We start from the raw sequence: 16,773 nt of genomic DNA on the forward strand, positions 1-16,773 counted from the left end.
ATGCTTCTGGAGTACACAATGGGGAGGATATTAATTAGTGAATACCTGTGGCGTGTATCCACCTTACCTAAAAAAAAAAATCTTTACCTGGACTTGGCTTATTTTTCCTCAATCCTAAACTTTACATTAAAGGGAATAAGGCTTTGTCAGCAGGTTGAACAGGCAGACACAGGCAGAGAGGGAGAGTACTACAAGCAAGACAGCTGTGTCTTCCAGGAGAGGCGGGAATGAGCTGGATCCTTCTTCATTTGGAATAAAGTGGTTACGCTGAGGTAATGAAATATTTAGATAACACTCTTCTGTGCTTTGGACCCATTTTCCTAAATTGTGTATTCTTTGGCAAAGAGCTGAAAGTTTTCTTTTGAAAGAGCTGTTTCTTGTCTCCACAGATTTACTGACAGGCTCTGAGGGGGCTGAACCATTTGGAGTGCTGAGAGCCCCCTTTGGTCTCCTGACCAGAACCAGGATCATTCCAGAGAGCAGCTCTGGGAAGGGGTCATGAGAGGATAATCCACTTGATCCCACTCAAGGGAAGGAGGCAAACAGGGCTGTGACTTGAAAGTGCAATGTTTAGGAAAATGGGGAGGCTCCTGAGAAGGATGGCTGACCACAGACTGACAAGCACATTTAAAATGGCTTGGATAGTGGAGTCAGTGAAAAGGACATTTGATTCGGAACTTCTTCCAGAGAAGAAATCTGCCGTTTCTTTCATACGACCATAGTCTACTATGAGTGTGTCATCTGTTAAAATGGTTATCCCAGGCTCTCCAGGAATAAAGAGGCCTCTTACAGCTTCTAAAGTCTCCAAGAGTGAACTGTAGGTGATCTTGTATTACTCAGATGCCCCTGCTGTCCACAGAAGAAAGCAGTGCTGCTCAAAGTCTAACGCTCCACACTGATCTATGCCTTTGGAGCAGTCTAAAAGTCTGTGAGTTGTCCTTATCTTTACTTGGCTAAAGCAGTTTTTTTTTTACTTGATACCACATGCTGTTTCTGCCTCAGCATCTCTTTACATCTGTCAAAGTGATCTTGAGCTCTACTTCCTTCTGCAGTACCTGCATCTTCTTCTGTGCTAAGCAGACAGAAGAATCCTATGTGGCCTCTGCTCCCATTTCACTGGCACAGAATTCTGGCTGCCTTTTGCAGTGGTCAAGTTTGTCACCACTGGGTAGCAGGGAGCTTCAGGCCAAATGGTGACGTTGCACCAGTCCCATCCCAGGCTTGATATTGTGGCTGAGCAGGTGTGGAGGGTCCTCTCTTTGGCTAAGGCTGGAGTTCATGTGCAATAACAACTGTTTAAGTAATTCAGAGTTTAGCAGATGCAATGCCAATTTTAGGAGATAGAACTCCACTGTGCACAGTGGAAAAGAAGTAGTAGGATGGGATAACTGCCCTCTGCATGCTGACAGGTGTTTAAGATAGGGTGTATTACCCTTTGTATATCCACTCATCAGTTGTCACTGGCTACAAAGAAAGCCAGTTTACACTAGATGCCTAGGTTTTAGGTAGCTAAAGTTAGGAGAGATGAATCCCATTGTTATCAGAGAACGGTTTAATTCAGTAACCACTAGATGAAGGTTAGGCCTTTAGAAATCCACTATGCACTCCATAGATCACTTCTTAGTTCAAGGGAAACTGAGAATCTTTTCAGAGCCTGGATATGTTGCCTTTATTACTGTTCTCACCTCACCTGCTGCTTGCTATTTTATTGCAGCATCCTGGCAGGAAGCTTTCCTTATACTGCCCAAAGAATGAATGTGAATGTTCCTCGGGTATATTAATCCTTCAGTAGAAAGAATGTCCTTTACAGGAGAATGTAATCCTCCACTTCCAGGTAATTTGCTAGAAGTATACATCCTTTCCGAACGTCTTCTGTTTTATGATCTGGATTTTTAATGAACTGTATATTTTACGAAAAGACATCATCCTTCTTATCTCAGCTGTAAACTGCAGATGCAGTTTGAGCATCTTTACCATCTCCACAGCAGTGTGTGCTCTAGCATCGTCAGTTCAGTTTCTCTATCCTGCTTAATGTGAAATTAGTATCCCAGATACTTAATGTCCCCTTTGAATGGTTATGCTTTCATACCACATGGCATTTAGGCAGAAAAGCAACTGTCAGAGTGAAAATCATGGTATCTTTGAGCTGGGAGACATTTAGCTCCTTCAGCTTTGATACAGAGCCTCGTCACTTATTTGCGGTGAACATTATTTCATCCCCTGGTTTCTGCAAAACAGTAGCAAAAATTGCCCATCTCTTCTATACTGTCCTGTGTGTTTTACATAATCTGAGAGGTTTCAATGTCAGACCGTTTCTGTAAAGGGTGAATATTCAAAGTATGGTGTTTCATTCTATCTCTTAGACTGTTGATGACAGCAATGTTCTTGATATTGGTCATCCCTTGAGCTGTCCCTTGGACAGTGAGCAAGGTTCATGCTTGGGGCACTTGGACTGGGTAGCCTGAAGCGAACAGGCTTCAGATGCAGTGACCACTGCCAGTTTAGAAAATCATACTGCATAAGAAATCAAAGAATCAAGCAGAAGGAGAGAGCTCATTTGTAGAAGAGCCAGTTTAAAAGGCAAGTAACTGCTCTAATAGTTTGCAGGATGTCTAATTATCTAAGTTATGCAAATAAAATCTTTTGATTTCTCCTTGTAGTCCTACCACGTTGTTCCTTTGGGATCCGCCTTGAGTTAATATACAGAGAATAAACAAAACAAAACTAACAAACAGTGATATCGCATTACAAAGTAATTCAGTTTATGGACAGTGTGCGAGTGGTTGGGTTGTGAGTTTTTTGAGGTTTTTTGCTGGTTTGTTTTTTTTCTTTTTAAAGCCTTTGTCCCAGTGGGTAAGACAGATAAATGTTTGCTTTCACTTATCATTATGGGATCTTGGAAGAGTTCAATCCCGGTCTCTTATACTGTTCTTATGGGAAAAGCAAAACTATATTCTTGGCTTGACGACAGTGCAGTTTCCAAACGTTACCATGGTGATCACCTATGTAACATCACTACCACTTTTCACAACAGCTCAATTTAAGATTCAAGTTGAATATTTCCATGATTATGGGAGGGTAATTATTTCATTACTCAAGGGAAGAAGATTTAGGAGGTAAATAGCTCTTCATTAGTTCTTAAATGATTTCCCTAGTCTTTTTAGGCCACAGAAATGCCAAATATTAAAGTGACAAAAACAGGGGGTCAAATTCTGATCCCCTTATTCATCTTCCCTACCTCTAAGCCCCTTCTGAGCAGCCGAGAAAGTCAGAATATCTCTAGCCATTAAATGCTCTTGAAACTTGGAGACATTTGGTGTAGGGCTTAGTCTTCAAAGGTGCCTTATTTTCAAAGGTGCTCAGTTTTTCAAAGGTGCAATCAAGTTGAAGTCAGGAGAAGTTGCAGGTTGGATCACTGACAACCTGATGTAACTTTGAAAAATCACACAAAGGGAGGGGAAGAGAAGCATCCAAAGTTCTAGCCCATGACACTAGAACTTCTTCCTTGTTTTGACTACAGATGTCAACATCTTTTATGGCTAGGGCAAGTCAGAGCCCGTTATCTGCTTTCCTTTTTAAAATTTATTTATTTTTCTTCAGAATTTGAGGAACCAGGAACTTTGAGTACAGAGTGATTGTGTGGGGACTATTGATGCCTTGTCATTGGTGGCAATCTGTTATATATCTTGTGGAGTTTATGTGCAGGTTTTAATTGAACAAAGCCATCTATTTCTGTTTATAATTAGAAGTGGATATAAAAAAAAAAAAATGAAATGATAAATTTGACTGGGAATTTTTTAAAAAGTTAAACTTTTTTGTTTACTGCAAAGGGACCGCCTTCTACTAATTAAATCAGAGGTGGAACGTCAAATAGGCTTTGGAAATAACTTAATGGCTTGTAAACAAATAATTGCCACAGCAAAATAAGCACACGTAACAGAAAGAAAATAATTATATTGTAACACTTATTAATTTGTCCCTTCGTGTTATGGAATATGCTATTCTTAGGAGTCTTTCATTAGAGAAACAAGCTTGCAGATACCTCCCTTTGAATCATACTGTTAGTTAGGAACCAAGGGGGAAATGATTCATGATTTCTTTTGCCTGCATTTTTATGTTTTCCAGTGAAAATAAATGAGTAGATTTACATAATCACAATAAAACATTTCAAGAATAGTGGTGCAAATTTTTTTAGATTATGTCACCAGGCTGCCAAGGTTTCAGGACACTACTAATATGTCTAGACAAGCAGCTGTTTGTGTTATTTTGGCTGACTGTCATTGTGTTCCCTCGTTTTTTATGGGCCAGGGTTCAGCAATGATGCAACTCTGTAATCAAGTGATTTGGGGGATATAAAAGACAGAGAAAAACACTGCAATGTTATGCTAAATCAGACTGAGGTAGAACATGGCAAATCAACATTTTTCAGTTTTGTATGCCATTTCTCAGGGATATATTCCAGAGAGAAAGTAAGACTAGGTCACAGTGGAAAGAACTGGAAAATGCTTAATTTGTTTTTCCAGAAAAATCTGATTTATGGAAAGACTTTTTTCAAGAATGTACCAGTTTTGTTGATGCTTCCTCAGATGAAGGGTGAAACTGCACATCATGAGACACCCACTTCGGGATACTTGCCTGGAAACCTCAAATCCCTGCCCTACCTTGGTCAATCTAGGGACTTTCAGGTGAGTGGCTTGGATGTCGCATAGAGATTTCTCAATATAAAATTCCATTCTATATAGTTATGACTTATCTGTTGGCTCAGAGAGACAGGCACATGGCCAACATCTGCCTCTTGGACAGTCTAAACATGATTCCTGAGCTACACTATATCATATCCTCTCTTGAGGAGTGGTGCTGGCCTCAGGGATTTGTAAGAGGAATGAACTTGAAGGGTCCCTAAAGGTCAACAGTCAACATGGCCAGTCCTGGCCAATTAATTCTCCACAGAGTGGTGGATCCCCACAGGGGTCCCTTCAACTCTTGATGGTGTCAGGGATTATTTGGGGCTCTTGACCACTTGGTGTGTGTTCCAAGTGAAAAAGAGTAGTTCTAATTGAAACTTCTGTACGCAAGTGTTAGCATAGAAGAATGACCTATTAGTGTAATCAGATACTGATATATTTTACTTTAGTTTTCCATTAAAAATATTTTGTTATTAGCCGTTAGAACAGAAAAAAAAATCACATTTTATGAACTTATTTTGGTGTGGCAACATCACAACACAGTTATACTCAGGAGCAGATACCTTCTTGAATAGCGTCACCTTATGATCCGTCTTAAATGCTCACATATATGTTTATTGATTAGCATTCACTTTAAGATGACAATACAAAGTTTCAATATAGCAGCAAGATACAACATACATTGCTGTGCAAAAATTCTATTTGAGATCAGTGCTAAATTAGGAAAGCTTATGAAAGATATATGCATATATATGTATGCAGATTAGTGAAACACATTACAACAATATACCTATGTGTATAGAATAGTATAAAACGACGACTTTTCATAGAATCATTTAGGTTGCAAAAGACCCTTAATGTCGTTGAGTCCAACCATTAACCTATCACTGCCATGTCCTCAAGCACCATGTCTATCCGTCTTTTCAATACCTCCAGGGATGGGGACTCAACCGCTTCCCTGGGCAGCTTGTTCTGGTGCTTGATAACCCTTTTGGTGAAGAAATTTTTCCTAATATCCAATCTAAACCTCCCCTGGCACAGCTTGAGGCCATTTCCTCTTGCTCTATCACTTGCATGGAAAAGTAATGGAGACATCTTTAGAACTGCCTGCCATCACTACCAGCTGTGATTCACTGTTGGCCAGTGTGCTAATTTCATTGTATGGTTTCCTAGCAAGGCAACAAGGTTGTACCAGAGAACTATGCAATAAGATAGAAAAATACAGCTGGAACAGAGAGGTAATGCCTGGTAGGAGGGGAAATATTTCATTTGGAGTGCCTGCTAAACTGAATACTTTCTGTTCTCACTTCCATATAAGGTGGAATTTAGGCTGTTTATGCTATTTTTGTTCTGAAGAAGAATGATTTAGTAGACTGCCAGGGGTATAAACTGAACAAGGTACGGTGTCTGAAATTAAGGAAAGAAAATGAGAAAATAGCTGTTCTTGAGTTTGAGCTGCCCACATCTACTTCATCTGACTTGGTTCAGGCAAGTAACCAATTTGGATGCAATTCAACAAATGATTACTCACATGCTTAGTACTCAGTATTTTAATACACCCAGTGAAGTAAAGCATGTAGGAGAGAAATTAGACTTCATGTAGCACAGTGTTTCTTTTTCAAATTATTCTTGCTTTGATTTCCTATGGTCAAAAATTTAGTTTTGAGGTAGCAGTGAAATTCTGCCTTATCTCCTCATAAGAATAAAACTTGCATTAATTTCCTAGGGCCCAAATTACTGAGAAAAGTCTTCCTACTTCTTCTCTGTAGGTTGAGGTTTCTTCATGAATGATCATGAAGACTGGCTGGTACCTCCACCACATTTTATAATGTCTTTTTCTTTCCCATCACATTTTATAATGTCTTGTTCTTTTCAAGATGCTGTAAGCCAGTTACACCATTTTGTGTTCCAGGACTAATTACATCTCACTGTTTTTACTGCTTTATACAGAAAAGAAACCATGACATCCACTCAGCCTGGTTTTATCATCCATAAGAATTCACAATATTTAATTATCTAGCAATTTCATCCATTATTTTCAATAACATTTTCCTTTCTTTATTAAATATAAAATATTTAGTGTTCAGTTGCAGAGACATTCTGTCCCTTTCAGAAAGTTTCCTGACTCTTGTAAGATTCATTCACTTAATTCTAGATTAAATGTTCTTCGTACACCCTTAATATCATGTCAAAATCATTGAAATTGTATCATCTTATTAGAAAATTTTCTGACCTTGCTTCTACTGCACTTTGTCTAATCTGAGTCTACATGCAACAACTCTACACAATTTCAAGATTTAAAAAGCCACACAGTATTGAGGTGTTATGCTGTCTGATGCCAAAACAAGGGGTTTTTTTCCACAAAAAAATCTCACCGATTTTGCAGGTCAAATTTTGCTTCTTTGTATTTCATTAGCCTCCTTCATGTATAAGGGATATTTAACAGATTAGCATGGTGCAATGGACATAATGGGGTAGAAGAAACCTTTCCTTATTATTACTGTGACATATTTTATTTTATTTTATTCCATCCAAATTTCAATGAATTAGTAGAAAGTGTTCAATATAGTTGAAAAAAGCTGTCATGAAGAAGGTGGAGGAGACTTGGACAATTGCTTCTTGGTTTTTTTTGAGTAGAAAAGCTCACCAAAAGCCACTGAGTGTGAAGATACAAATACATACTCTGGGTTCTGCCTCCAGGATAAGGGTAGCTTTAGGAGTGTTTCAATGTCTTCTGTATGGTGAAAGAAAGACTGTGTGTACTGCCTGAGAACCACTGCTAAAGCACCGCTTTGCTGCCAGTTTACTTTTTTGGTTGACCTTTTTCATTTTCAAAACTAATAGGATAAAAACACTATTTAAAATATTTAAATATTCTTCAATTTTAAAGCACATGCTGTTATCCTGGTAATTAGATGCAAATTCTCTTCAGTGTTACAACAGAAGGAAACTCACTCAAAACTACAGTTTTAATAATTAAAAAAACATAAAAACCTTTAGTGTAATAAAATAGTTTTAAATCATATTCATAAGATCTGTGGTAAAAATTTTAGGAGAGAAATGGTGATTTTTATCTTCTCTGTCACTTTAGTATTTTTAAAAAGTTTTCATATCATTTTCCAATCTCATAAAAAATGTAAGCTTTAATTGTGCACACAATATAATAGAACTAGAAAAAAATTCTGCTATCTCGAAGAGTTGTTTAGAATAGAATATTTCAGTTGGAAGGGACCTATAATGATCATCTAGTCCAACTGTTTAAAATTTGAATATATTATAACTGTAAAAATTTGTAGCATATTATATGTAGAATAGAAAGTTTACAGATTTCCATGGACTCTGAATTTAGCAGAAGGATAAGTGCTCTGAATTTGAGCTTTAAAGCATACTCCCCAAGCACCCCAAGGCTACATAAACTTGTTTGTTGACAAGAACATAGAACCAACAATTAAAACCTAAAAACCAACTTGTGCCTTTCCTCCCACCACTTTGTCTGTACTTTCATGTTTATTACATCTTGAGAGGTACATAGACCTGTCCTTTTTTTAGGAAGTTATTCATCAGACTTGGGTTCTGTTTGTTCAGACAACACATCTTTATTCTCAATTATGCTACCGCTGCTGCACGGTCTGCTTTGAGACTGAAGGTACATCTCGGGAGTTCTGGTCAGGTAGGGGGAAATGTGGGCAGGTCACCGACAAAACAAACCCCTCTTTCTTCAGCAGCACATACGTCCTTGTTGCCCATGACCAGTTTACCTGTAGAAAACTCACCTTTGTGAATGTCAAAGGCAGGACAACCCCCCCGTTTTTTAGGAAAAAATATTCTAAGGTTTTTTCACTTCAATTTTGATTTTTTCCTGGTAAATAAATACTTAACCCAAGACCATTTAGTTTAGTTGAAAGCCCAATTTCCCATTAAAACAGTTTTTATATAAATTTGCAACCAGCCCTCATGCTGCCAACATGTTAACGACCTGTGTGTTTTTCTCTAACAAGACTCTTGAGTAATTGTACAATGGGCATCCTTTTTTCCCTTCAAGAGGGAACACTCCGACGTGAGTGGAAGGGCCTTTACAGGGTAATCCTCTTTTCAGCTGGTGGTCAAACAGGTCAGTACTTTCACTGGTCGCTTAACTGATGCTCCCGTATTCTTGCCTGATATTTTCTGTAGATAAATATATGCCCATGTGCCATGCAACTACCAATAGTGTTGAATTTATTGCATGGCACAGTGCTCAAAATTCTATTAATTTGCAGAGCAGCGTGTCTTGTGTAAGTCTTAGAGTTTGTACTTTACTTTTAGCATATTTTTGGCGTATTTTTGAAGAAAGATTCTTAAACTCAAAACTTTATCCCAAGTGTTTGTGAATAGGACTTAACAACATTTGTTCTAGGGAAATAAGCTCCCCCGAAGTAGCATTTTTTTTTTTCAAGAGATTAGAAGCATTTGAATATTTAGATTAATTGCAGTGGATAATTTTGGTAGAAAAAAAAAAATGAAAGGAAAAGATTATAATATTGATTTTTTTTTTTTTAATAGAATATGCCAAAATGTTTCATTTGAACATTTTTGAATGAAACTAACTTTTCAGAGACTCATTTCCTGTTTAAAAATCAACCTGCATTTGGGGAAAAAGGTTTTAAAATAAGTTAAATTATTTGAAAATGAAATTAAGCAATTCACTCTAGGTTGGTGCAGAGTAATTGCTATTTTGATTTCTGTAATGTTTGTTTCTTGAAATATTTTTATAGCTCTATTTGGCCCAAGTTACCCATCAAAACAAAAAAGCTATTATTTGTCCAATTCTGTTTGCAAATTCCATTTAATTACTTGCGGTAGATGCTTTTTTGATTGCAGGTAGATCTGATTAGAAGGTATTTTTCAATGCTCTGCTTATTTTATAGAGAGTTTAGAAGGCATCATTTAAAAAAAAAAAAAAGGCACAGCTTTTCTATGTTAATGTAGTTAAATGAGTGTAGGAACTCCAAGGATTACCCCTCCTAACTCTTGTTATGTGTGGCTCTTTTCCAGGGGCCCATTGATAAGTCATAATGAATGGAATCATGAGTACAGATGATTTTATGGAGCTTAAAGAATTTTGGCTCTTTCCTGTAGCCTATAGGTCAGTAAAGCTATAGTCAGTTGATTTATTTCTAGTAAATATTACTTCTGTTGAGATTAGTGTGTTTGTTATTCTGTAGTTAGAAAATAAATAATTAAGATGTAGGCTGAAAAGACTGGGGAATTCGTTCTGTATGCAATTAATTAGCTTGTTTGCTCCAGTTTATTTCTGATCAAATAGAAGATGCTGAAAGAGTATAAAATAAGGTCCTTAATATACTCTAAGGGCCTGTTTCTGCCCCAGTTGACATTAAAGGCAAGTTCCCACTGATGTGACTGATGCCCTAATTGCCTGGCTTGACACTGATGGTTTCTCATTTCTCAATTCCAATAGCTTTGCTCTAGAAAGGATGCTGGGATGATGTCAGTTTTCTATGCAGTGATCACATGGAAAGTAAATATTTTAAATGGAAGATTAAAAAGCTGGACGAAGAAAATTTTGCAGCAAAGGGTTGGTGACTACCAAGCCACCTTGTTACAAGTGAGAACATATAGGAAGACTGGTTGCTCTGTGCCTGTTTTTGCTGTGGGGGAATGCATTTACATTTCCTGGGTTTGTTTCTTTCACTTCCCTTGCTGGGAGCCACAGAATTTCACCTAATCATTTTAAAAGAACCATACTGCCTGGAGACAACTTGTTTTCTTTTTAATCCAAAGCCCACCAGTAACAGGGTTTTTAACCTGGTCATTTGATACCGTGTTTCATTTTTCACCTCTTTTTATTATTCATTTTATTAGGCTTGAATGCAGCCTCGCTGCACTGTGATTCTCCCTTGCTTTTTTCCACATGGCTGCTTGGTTTGCAGAGGATGCCTCCTTACAGATGTGTTCCTTCCCCTGGCAAACAATTACCCCTGTTCCCCTCTGCAGGAGGCCATTAGGACATCATCACGGGTTCTGCTAAGTCATCTCACAATCACAGTTTTGTGCAATCACCTCTCATCTGAGTCTATCTGGGCATATGCCATGCGGGGAAACTAGCAGTCACAAAACGCAGCACCTCCAGGCATATTATTTGTTATTTTGGTCCAGGAGTGTGACAGATAATGGCTACTGTCTGCAGGTCTCATTGGCTACAATGACTGGCATCATATGCAGAAAACGCGGAAAAGCCAGAATGGGTGATCACGTCCCTACTTAATAACAACAAAAGGAACAATTTTGTATTTTCACTGCAGTTAAAAGCACTAAAAAGGGAGACTAAAAAGGTAATGTTTGGAGAATTATTCCACTGAATAGACTCACGAAGCTAAATTTACGTTGCATCTGTTCTTTATTACTTATTGTTTATGAGCTGTGTGTACAAAGAACAAATGTGTCAATAATTCGCTTCATATTTAGCTTAGTTATCATAATGGAGCTAAGCATTTAACATGATTTTACTAACAAAATACCATAAAACTAGGCATTTGTGAGCTTGAAGAATGCCAATTATTAGGAGATGCTTACTCCTTAAAATCCAGATGTACCAGGTGAGTCCTCCCATGCTAAACTGAGAAGAGCAGAGAGCTCCATTACTGATACACTATTTGAGAAACTGTTCACACTTTTCCTCTAGCTGTTCACACACTTATAACTCTTGTTAAAAACATCCTTAATTAAATGGTATGATTTCAAGGATTGTGTTAGACCTCAAAATAAACGCACCCAAAACTGTGGGTTTTCTTGATAGAATGAAGCCAGCTATTTAGTGGAAGACTTTCAGTCTGTGTAAATGTTACAAACTGCTGAATTACTAAAAGGCCCCTTGATATATGATCTCATGTTGCTTAATAGACCTCCGATTACTTTGGGGAAAAATGGGTTTTATTGTGTTAATCATATGAAAACGAAGTTACTAATCCCTATCTAATTATGAGGGGTTTTTTAACTTGTAATAATATCCTAATTATTTTCTCTTATTGAAACAAGTCCTGTTCTAAAAGTAATCCTCAAGAAAGCATATGAAAAGCTATCCAATGAAATGTGTTGGCTTTAATTTTAATTTATGTGGGTTTTGAACCGTTTTTTGTTGTTGTATCAAATGTTATCAACAAACATTGTTTGGCATTGCACCTCTAACAAACTTCCCTCATTCTTTGATAGCTCTCTGAGCAGACCCTTAATTCAGGTTCCATACAACATGTTTAGTTTATACTGATATTAAATCAAGTGAGTATAGACTTACCACAATCAATCCTGAAATAAATCACAGAACAATGCAATTTAAGATTATTTGACTGCTCACAGGCAGATAGGATAATCATTTCCTGTGCTCTGTCTGCCTCTTTGAAAATACTCTGGTTTGGGGTATTTTGTACTGCGAGGTGCAAGAGATTAGAAAGCAGGGGGGAAAAAAAAGGATAAGACTATTGAAAATAGGAAAGGAATAAGAAATGATAAGTCATTGTATAGATACCATTGAGCAACATCTTAACCTCATGCCCAAGTTAAAATGCCTTTGCAGCAAATGAGACTGAGAACCACAAAGTGAACCTTGTAGTCAATGGAAGGGAAAAAAACCCCACGGTTTTCCTGCAATGAACTCATCAGGGAGCTCCTCCCTAATTTAGGCTCTAGCTTGCAAAAAAGAAATCTTTTTTTTTTTTTCCCCTTTTTTTTTTCTCTGACACTATTAGATCAAAACAGTACCCAGGCATTAGACAGTATTTATTAGCTTGTAAGGCCAGAGATAATGATCCCATTCAATCAGAACTCATGAATAATTCAGCAGTCCCAACTCCACATAATTTCTGGCTTTACTTTTAAAACCAGTAAAGCACCATTTGCATTGCCTTTTTGAGGGGAGGGGGAATGACAGTAAGCAGAAAAATAAAACAGATTTTTCTATGCTTTTGGTTCTGCTTCTCGAACATACTCAGCTCTCCTAGAATGTTATCTCCTTTCCCTTTTGTCCCCTCCTACCTCCCAGAACAAAAACAACATCAGAATAAATATTAATCATGATACTATTGAGAAGATGCTGTACACTAATTATTGTCAAGAATAGTGCTACCCATATTTATAGAGGATTTTGTAACCACTGCAATTTGTTCAGTATTGTTACTTATACTAACTGCTATGAAGTAATTACACGTTTTTCACTTTTTTTTTGTTGTTTTAAAAGAACACCCACACTTTTTCTCAGCTTTCAGGCAAACTTGCAAATAATCTTTTCCCGACATGCAGTTCCTGTGAAATGAAACATTCTTCTCTGTGAAATTAAACATTCTTTTCTGTGAAATTCCTTTCCCACTGCTGAGCTGAATAAGCCCAGGCCTATGTGGTACCTATGAAGCCTATGGAAAAGTGCCGTGTTGCGTATCCCACTGAATGGGAGGCACAGGATGCACCTGAGGTATTCAGTATCTTGGAGCCTTTCTTTACCTCACCTGCCCAGCTTAGTTGATATCTTACTTATTGTAACAGTATTTCGCTTATATTTCATGGCAGATCCCACACTGCTTTAGATATTCTTACTTTACTGATTACCCCTTTGCTTCTCCAGGTCATGCTGAATAGCTGATAAAGATTTCTTCTGTGGCATCTTGCTGCTTCTTTATACAGCCACTTTTATGTCTGCTAAATTGTGACAGCAGTGACATGACTATTATGTGTCTTGGTCCCTTTCTGTCCACAGAGTGGTTCTGGAGTGAGCCCACCAGAGAGAAAAGGTTGTCATTTGCAGTGATGCTCCCATTGTGCTCGTGAGTGGGATCCCTGTAAATAAGTAGCGGGCTTCAAACACTAACTACAGCAAACTTCCAGTAGCCTATTAAAATATTCATTACCCTGCTTACTGATGTGAGCCTCTGTAAAGAAAGGGGGTTTAAAGATCTCTTATAAACAGATTATATTTTTGTTATAAACAGAAACAGCCTTGCTGAACTGTGGGAAGGAGGAAGTTGTATTAGAAAGAGCAATGGCATTCTGATGCTGTCAATAGCACTCTAAAAGAATACATTTCTCTGACATCTCTGTTAACGGAACTAATGCAGATGTCAAGGAAGTCATCACGTGCATGTGTAATGGTGCAGCAGAGTGGCCGTACACACAGTGAATTAACATCTATGATGCAGTGGGAAATATACAAATTACCTTTCCATTTTTATATGAGACATTGGCCTGTCTTTCCACATCTGTGTTGATATATCCTTAGAAAAGGGAAGAATTTCACAGAAAGGAGGGTTTTCCTAAGAAAGCGCTTCAAGAGCTAAAGCTTGAGATCTAAACATACCGGAGAGTACGTATCCTTACTGTGGGTGTACTTGACATGTTTCTTTACCAAGTAGAACAGAAAAACGTGAACTAAAATGTAATCGTTTTCCTTCATGAAGTTATATCAACGTTTGACAAGGAAGAAGGCATTCTGGCTACTTTTGAACCAAAATGTTTAGAGGGCAAATAAGCAACAGCTCTGCAAGCTGTAGTTTAAGAAAAGACTGTCAATAAATCCTGAGGGACTGCAGATACATTTGTTAACTTCCAGTGTCAGTCTGAGTGAGAGTGTTTGTATATTCATGTCAGCTGTTAATTAAAGGCCACTTGGGAGATTTTAAGATCTTCATCTTGGATTAGTGAAACTGAGCAAAAGGACAAATTGGGCTTTGCAAATTGCCATAGAGATTGGGAGTAGTGATTGAAAAGGATGTTCTGATTCAGATATGATTGATTTCCTCATAGGTATCCTAGTATGACAACTGCTGATTTAAGGGACATCATCAACCAAATATTCACAGTGCTAGTAGAAAGGCTGCAATAGTACTTGTATTAACAGTTGGTGCTAAACATTTAGTAACAAAACCCAGCAGATAAATTTAGGGTGAAGCTATGTGCAGAAACTAATGTACCACTCATGAACATTTCCATCAGCATTTGGTTAGGTCCTTGCAGTGGAGTTTGAAATTGAAGTATGAAAGAAATAATACGTATGTAACTGAATGTTTAGGCTTGTCCTTTTATAGAAGAGGACCCTCTGATCAGTCCTTATATTTAGAGGAAACGTCAATGTGTTTACAAAAGTCCTGGTATAGAGGACTATAAATAGAGTGAATGTAATAGGCAACCAAATATGAATGCCTGAGTGTCCTGGTGAGCTCTAAGAGTAGAATCTGATCTGTAGAGTGATACAGTTAGAGCTGAGGACCCAACGTTCATCATATGAGTGCTGGGGATTTCTTTTTGACTAGCTCTCTTCTGGTGCCATGGACTGAATGCCCATTAGCAGCTGATGCACAGTAAATGCACTGGGAGTGCATCTTCTAGTCTAGTTTCATCCAAGAGGAATCCACTTGGTGCAACCTGAGAATGCCCTGCAATGTGAGGCAAAATGTGGTGAATGGGGATGATGAGGGAGCAAAATGAATTCCGGATTCGAAATAAAATGCTGATGCAGACATACCCTCTGACACGTTCTGTAATGCTGATAGCTATCTCTAAATGGTATAAGGTTTAGGTAGTTGCCACTGAAGTCAACAGGGTTTTACTTGTATTGATGTTTCTGAGAAAGGGGATCAGATGTTAGGTTTTGTCAAAAAAGCAGATTCTGGCTTAAGTCTGTGTAAATTTACATGTCAACACATGTGGCTCTGATTGCCAAATTGGAGTCTAAATGTGCAGCCACCAGACATAACTCAAACCATATGAAATAGATCTGTAAAGTAAATAGAGTCACACATGTTTCGCCCAGAGATTAATTTAAGCAGTTGCATCACTTGGTGTGGGAAGTGCTTATAGTTTAAAAATAATCACAACAATAACAATATGTGAACAGAATCCTAGTGCTCTATTTTGCTTATTGTGAGCTGTATAATTCGGTACACAATTATCACAGCATTGCTTGTGATATGCTTAGTAATCGATAATGATGTAGACATAGCCTGGCCCAGGGAGCTTACAGTTGAAGTGATAATCCTAAACATAATTATACACATACCAAACTTCACATGTGAAGCCAGTCCAATTGAAGTCAGTGGGGCACAGAGGTGCATACAGTTGATCAAGCCTGTGAGTAATGATTTACCAGAACAGGACTTAAATCTTCATGCTGCAAAGGTCAATTATAATACGCCCTGAATGTCTGTATATGAGGCTTTTTCCTCTTTATTTGGTGGGGGAATAATGCCATTTTTATTGTAGAGGTTTGCTTATGGTGGTTTCTGCAGAACAAGCAAAAGTTTAAGAAGGGATTTAGAGTCTTGCTCCTGACCCACGTAATGCCAAAAATATCTACCCCACCACCCCATTTCCTTCTGCATTCATAGATTGCTCAGGTTGTCCTGCTGCGTTTATGACAAATTCTGCCCAGCACCAGACTGTGCACCAGGAGTTACCTGCAGCAGATGTTTTTCTAGCACTCGCTGCAGCAGTTGCAATCACTTACAGACACCACAGAATGCAGAAGTAAAATAACCTCCAGCTTTCTCCCGATGTTCAGTTTCTCAGCATCAGAGTTCAGCATTTGAATGTGCTGGTCTCTTACAGGATGCCTGAGCTAAGCAAAATCATATTGTAAAGTCCATTCAAACTCTACTAATGATGTACTTAAGCCTTTGGAAGTTAAAACCTGATCCTGCTTCCTCTGAAGGCAATGGGAGTCTTGCAATTGAGTTCAGCGGGAACAGGATCAGGCCCTAAGTCACTAAATAACATTTTCCATGGTAATAATAACAGCAGTTTTGAAGCTAAAGAAATTCATAATTTTATTTGTAATGCAAGTTTCCAAAATTGCTGGTGGATTTAGGAAGAGAATCAAACAATTATCTGAGGTATGTTTGGGGATGACAAGCTCTAAAATCGGGACACATCCAGAGCTGCAGGCTGAGTGAGATACTGTAGGGTGGATTAAGAACTATCAAATGCTGTAACAGAAAGGTAAGTATTATTGATTGGGGGTGGGCTAGGAAAATAATATGTTAATAAGGTGCATTGCAGAGATCTTAAAACCTGGCAGATGCATTTTTCTAGTGGAATGTTTGTAGTGTGA

Source organism: Nipponia nippon, unplaced genomic scaffold (genome assembly GCF_047370975.1).
Source record: "Nipponia nippon isolate SJK-2023a ecotype South Korea unplaced genomic scaffold, ASM4737097v1 scaffold_7, whole genome shotgun sequence".
NCBI classification, from domain to species: Eukaryota; Metazoa; Chordata; class Aves; order Pelecaniformes; family Threskiornithidae; genus Nipponia; species Nipponia nippon.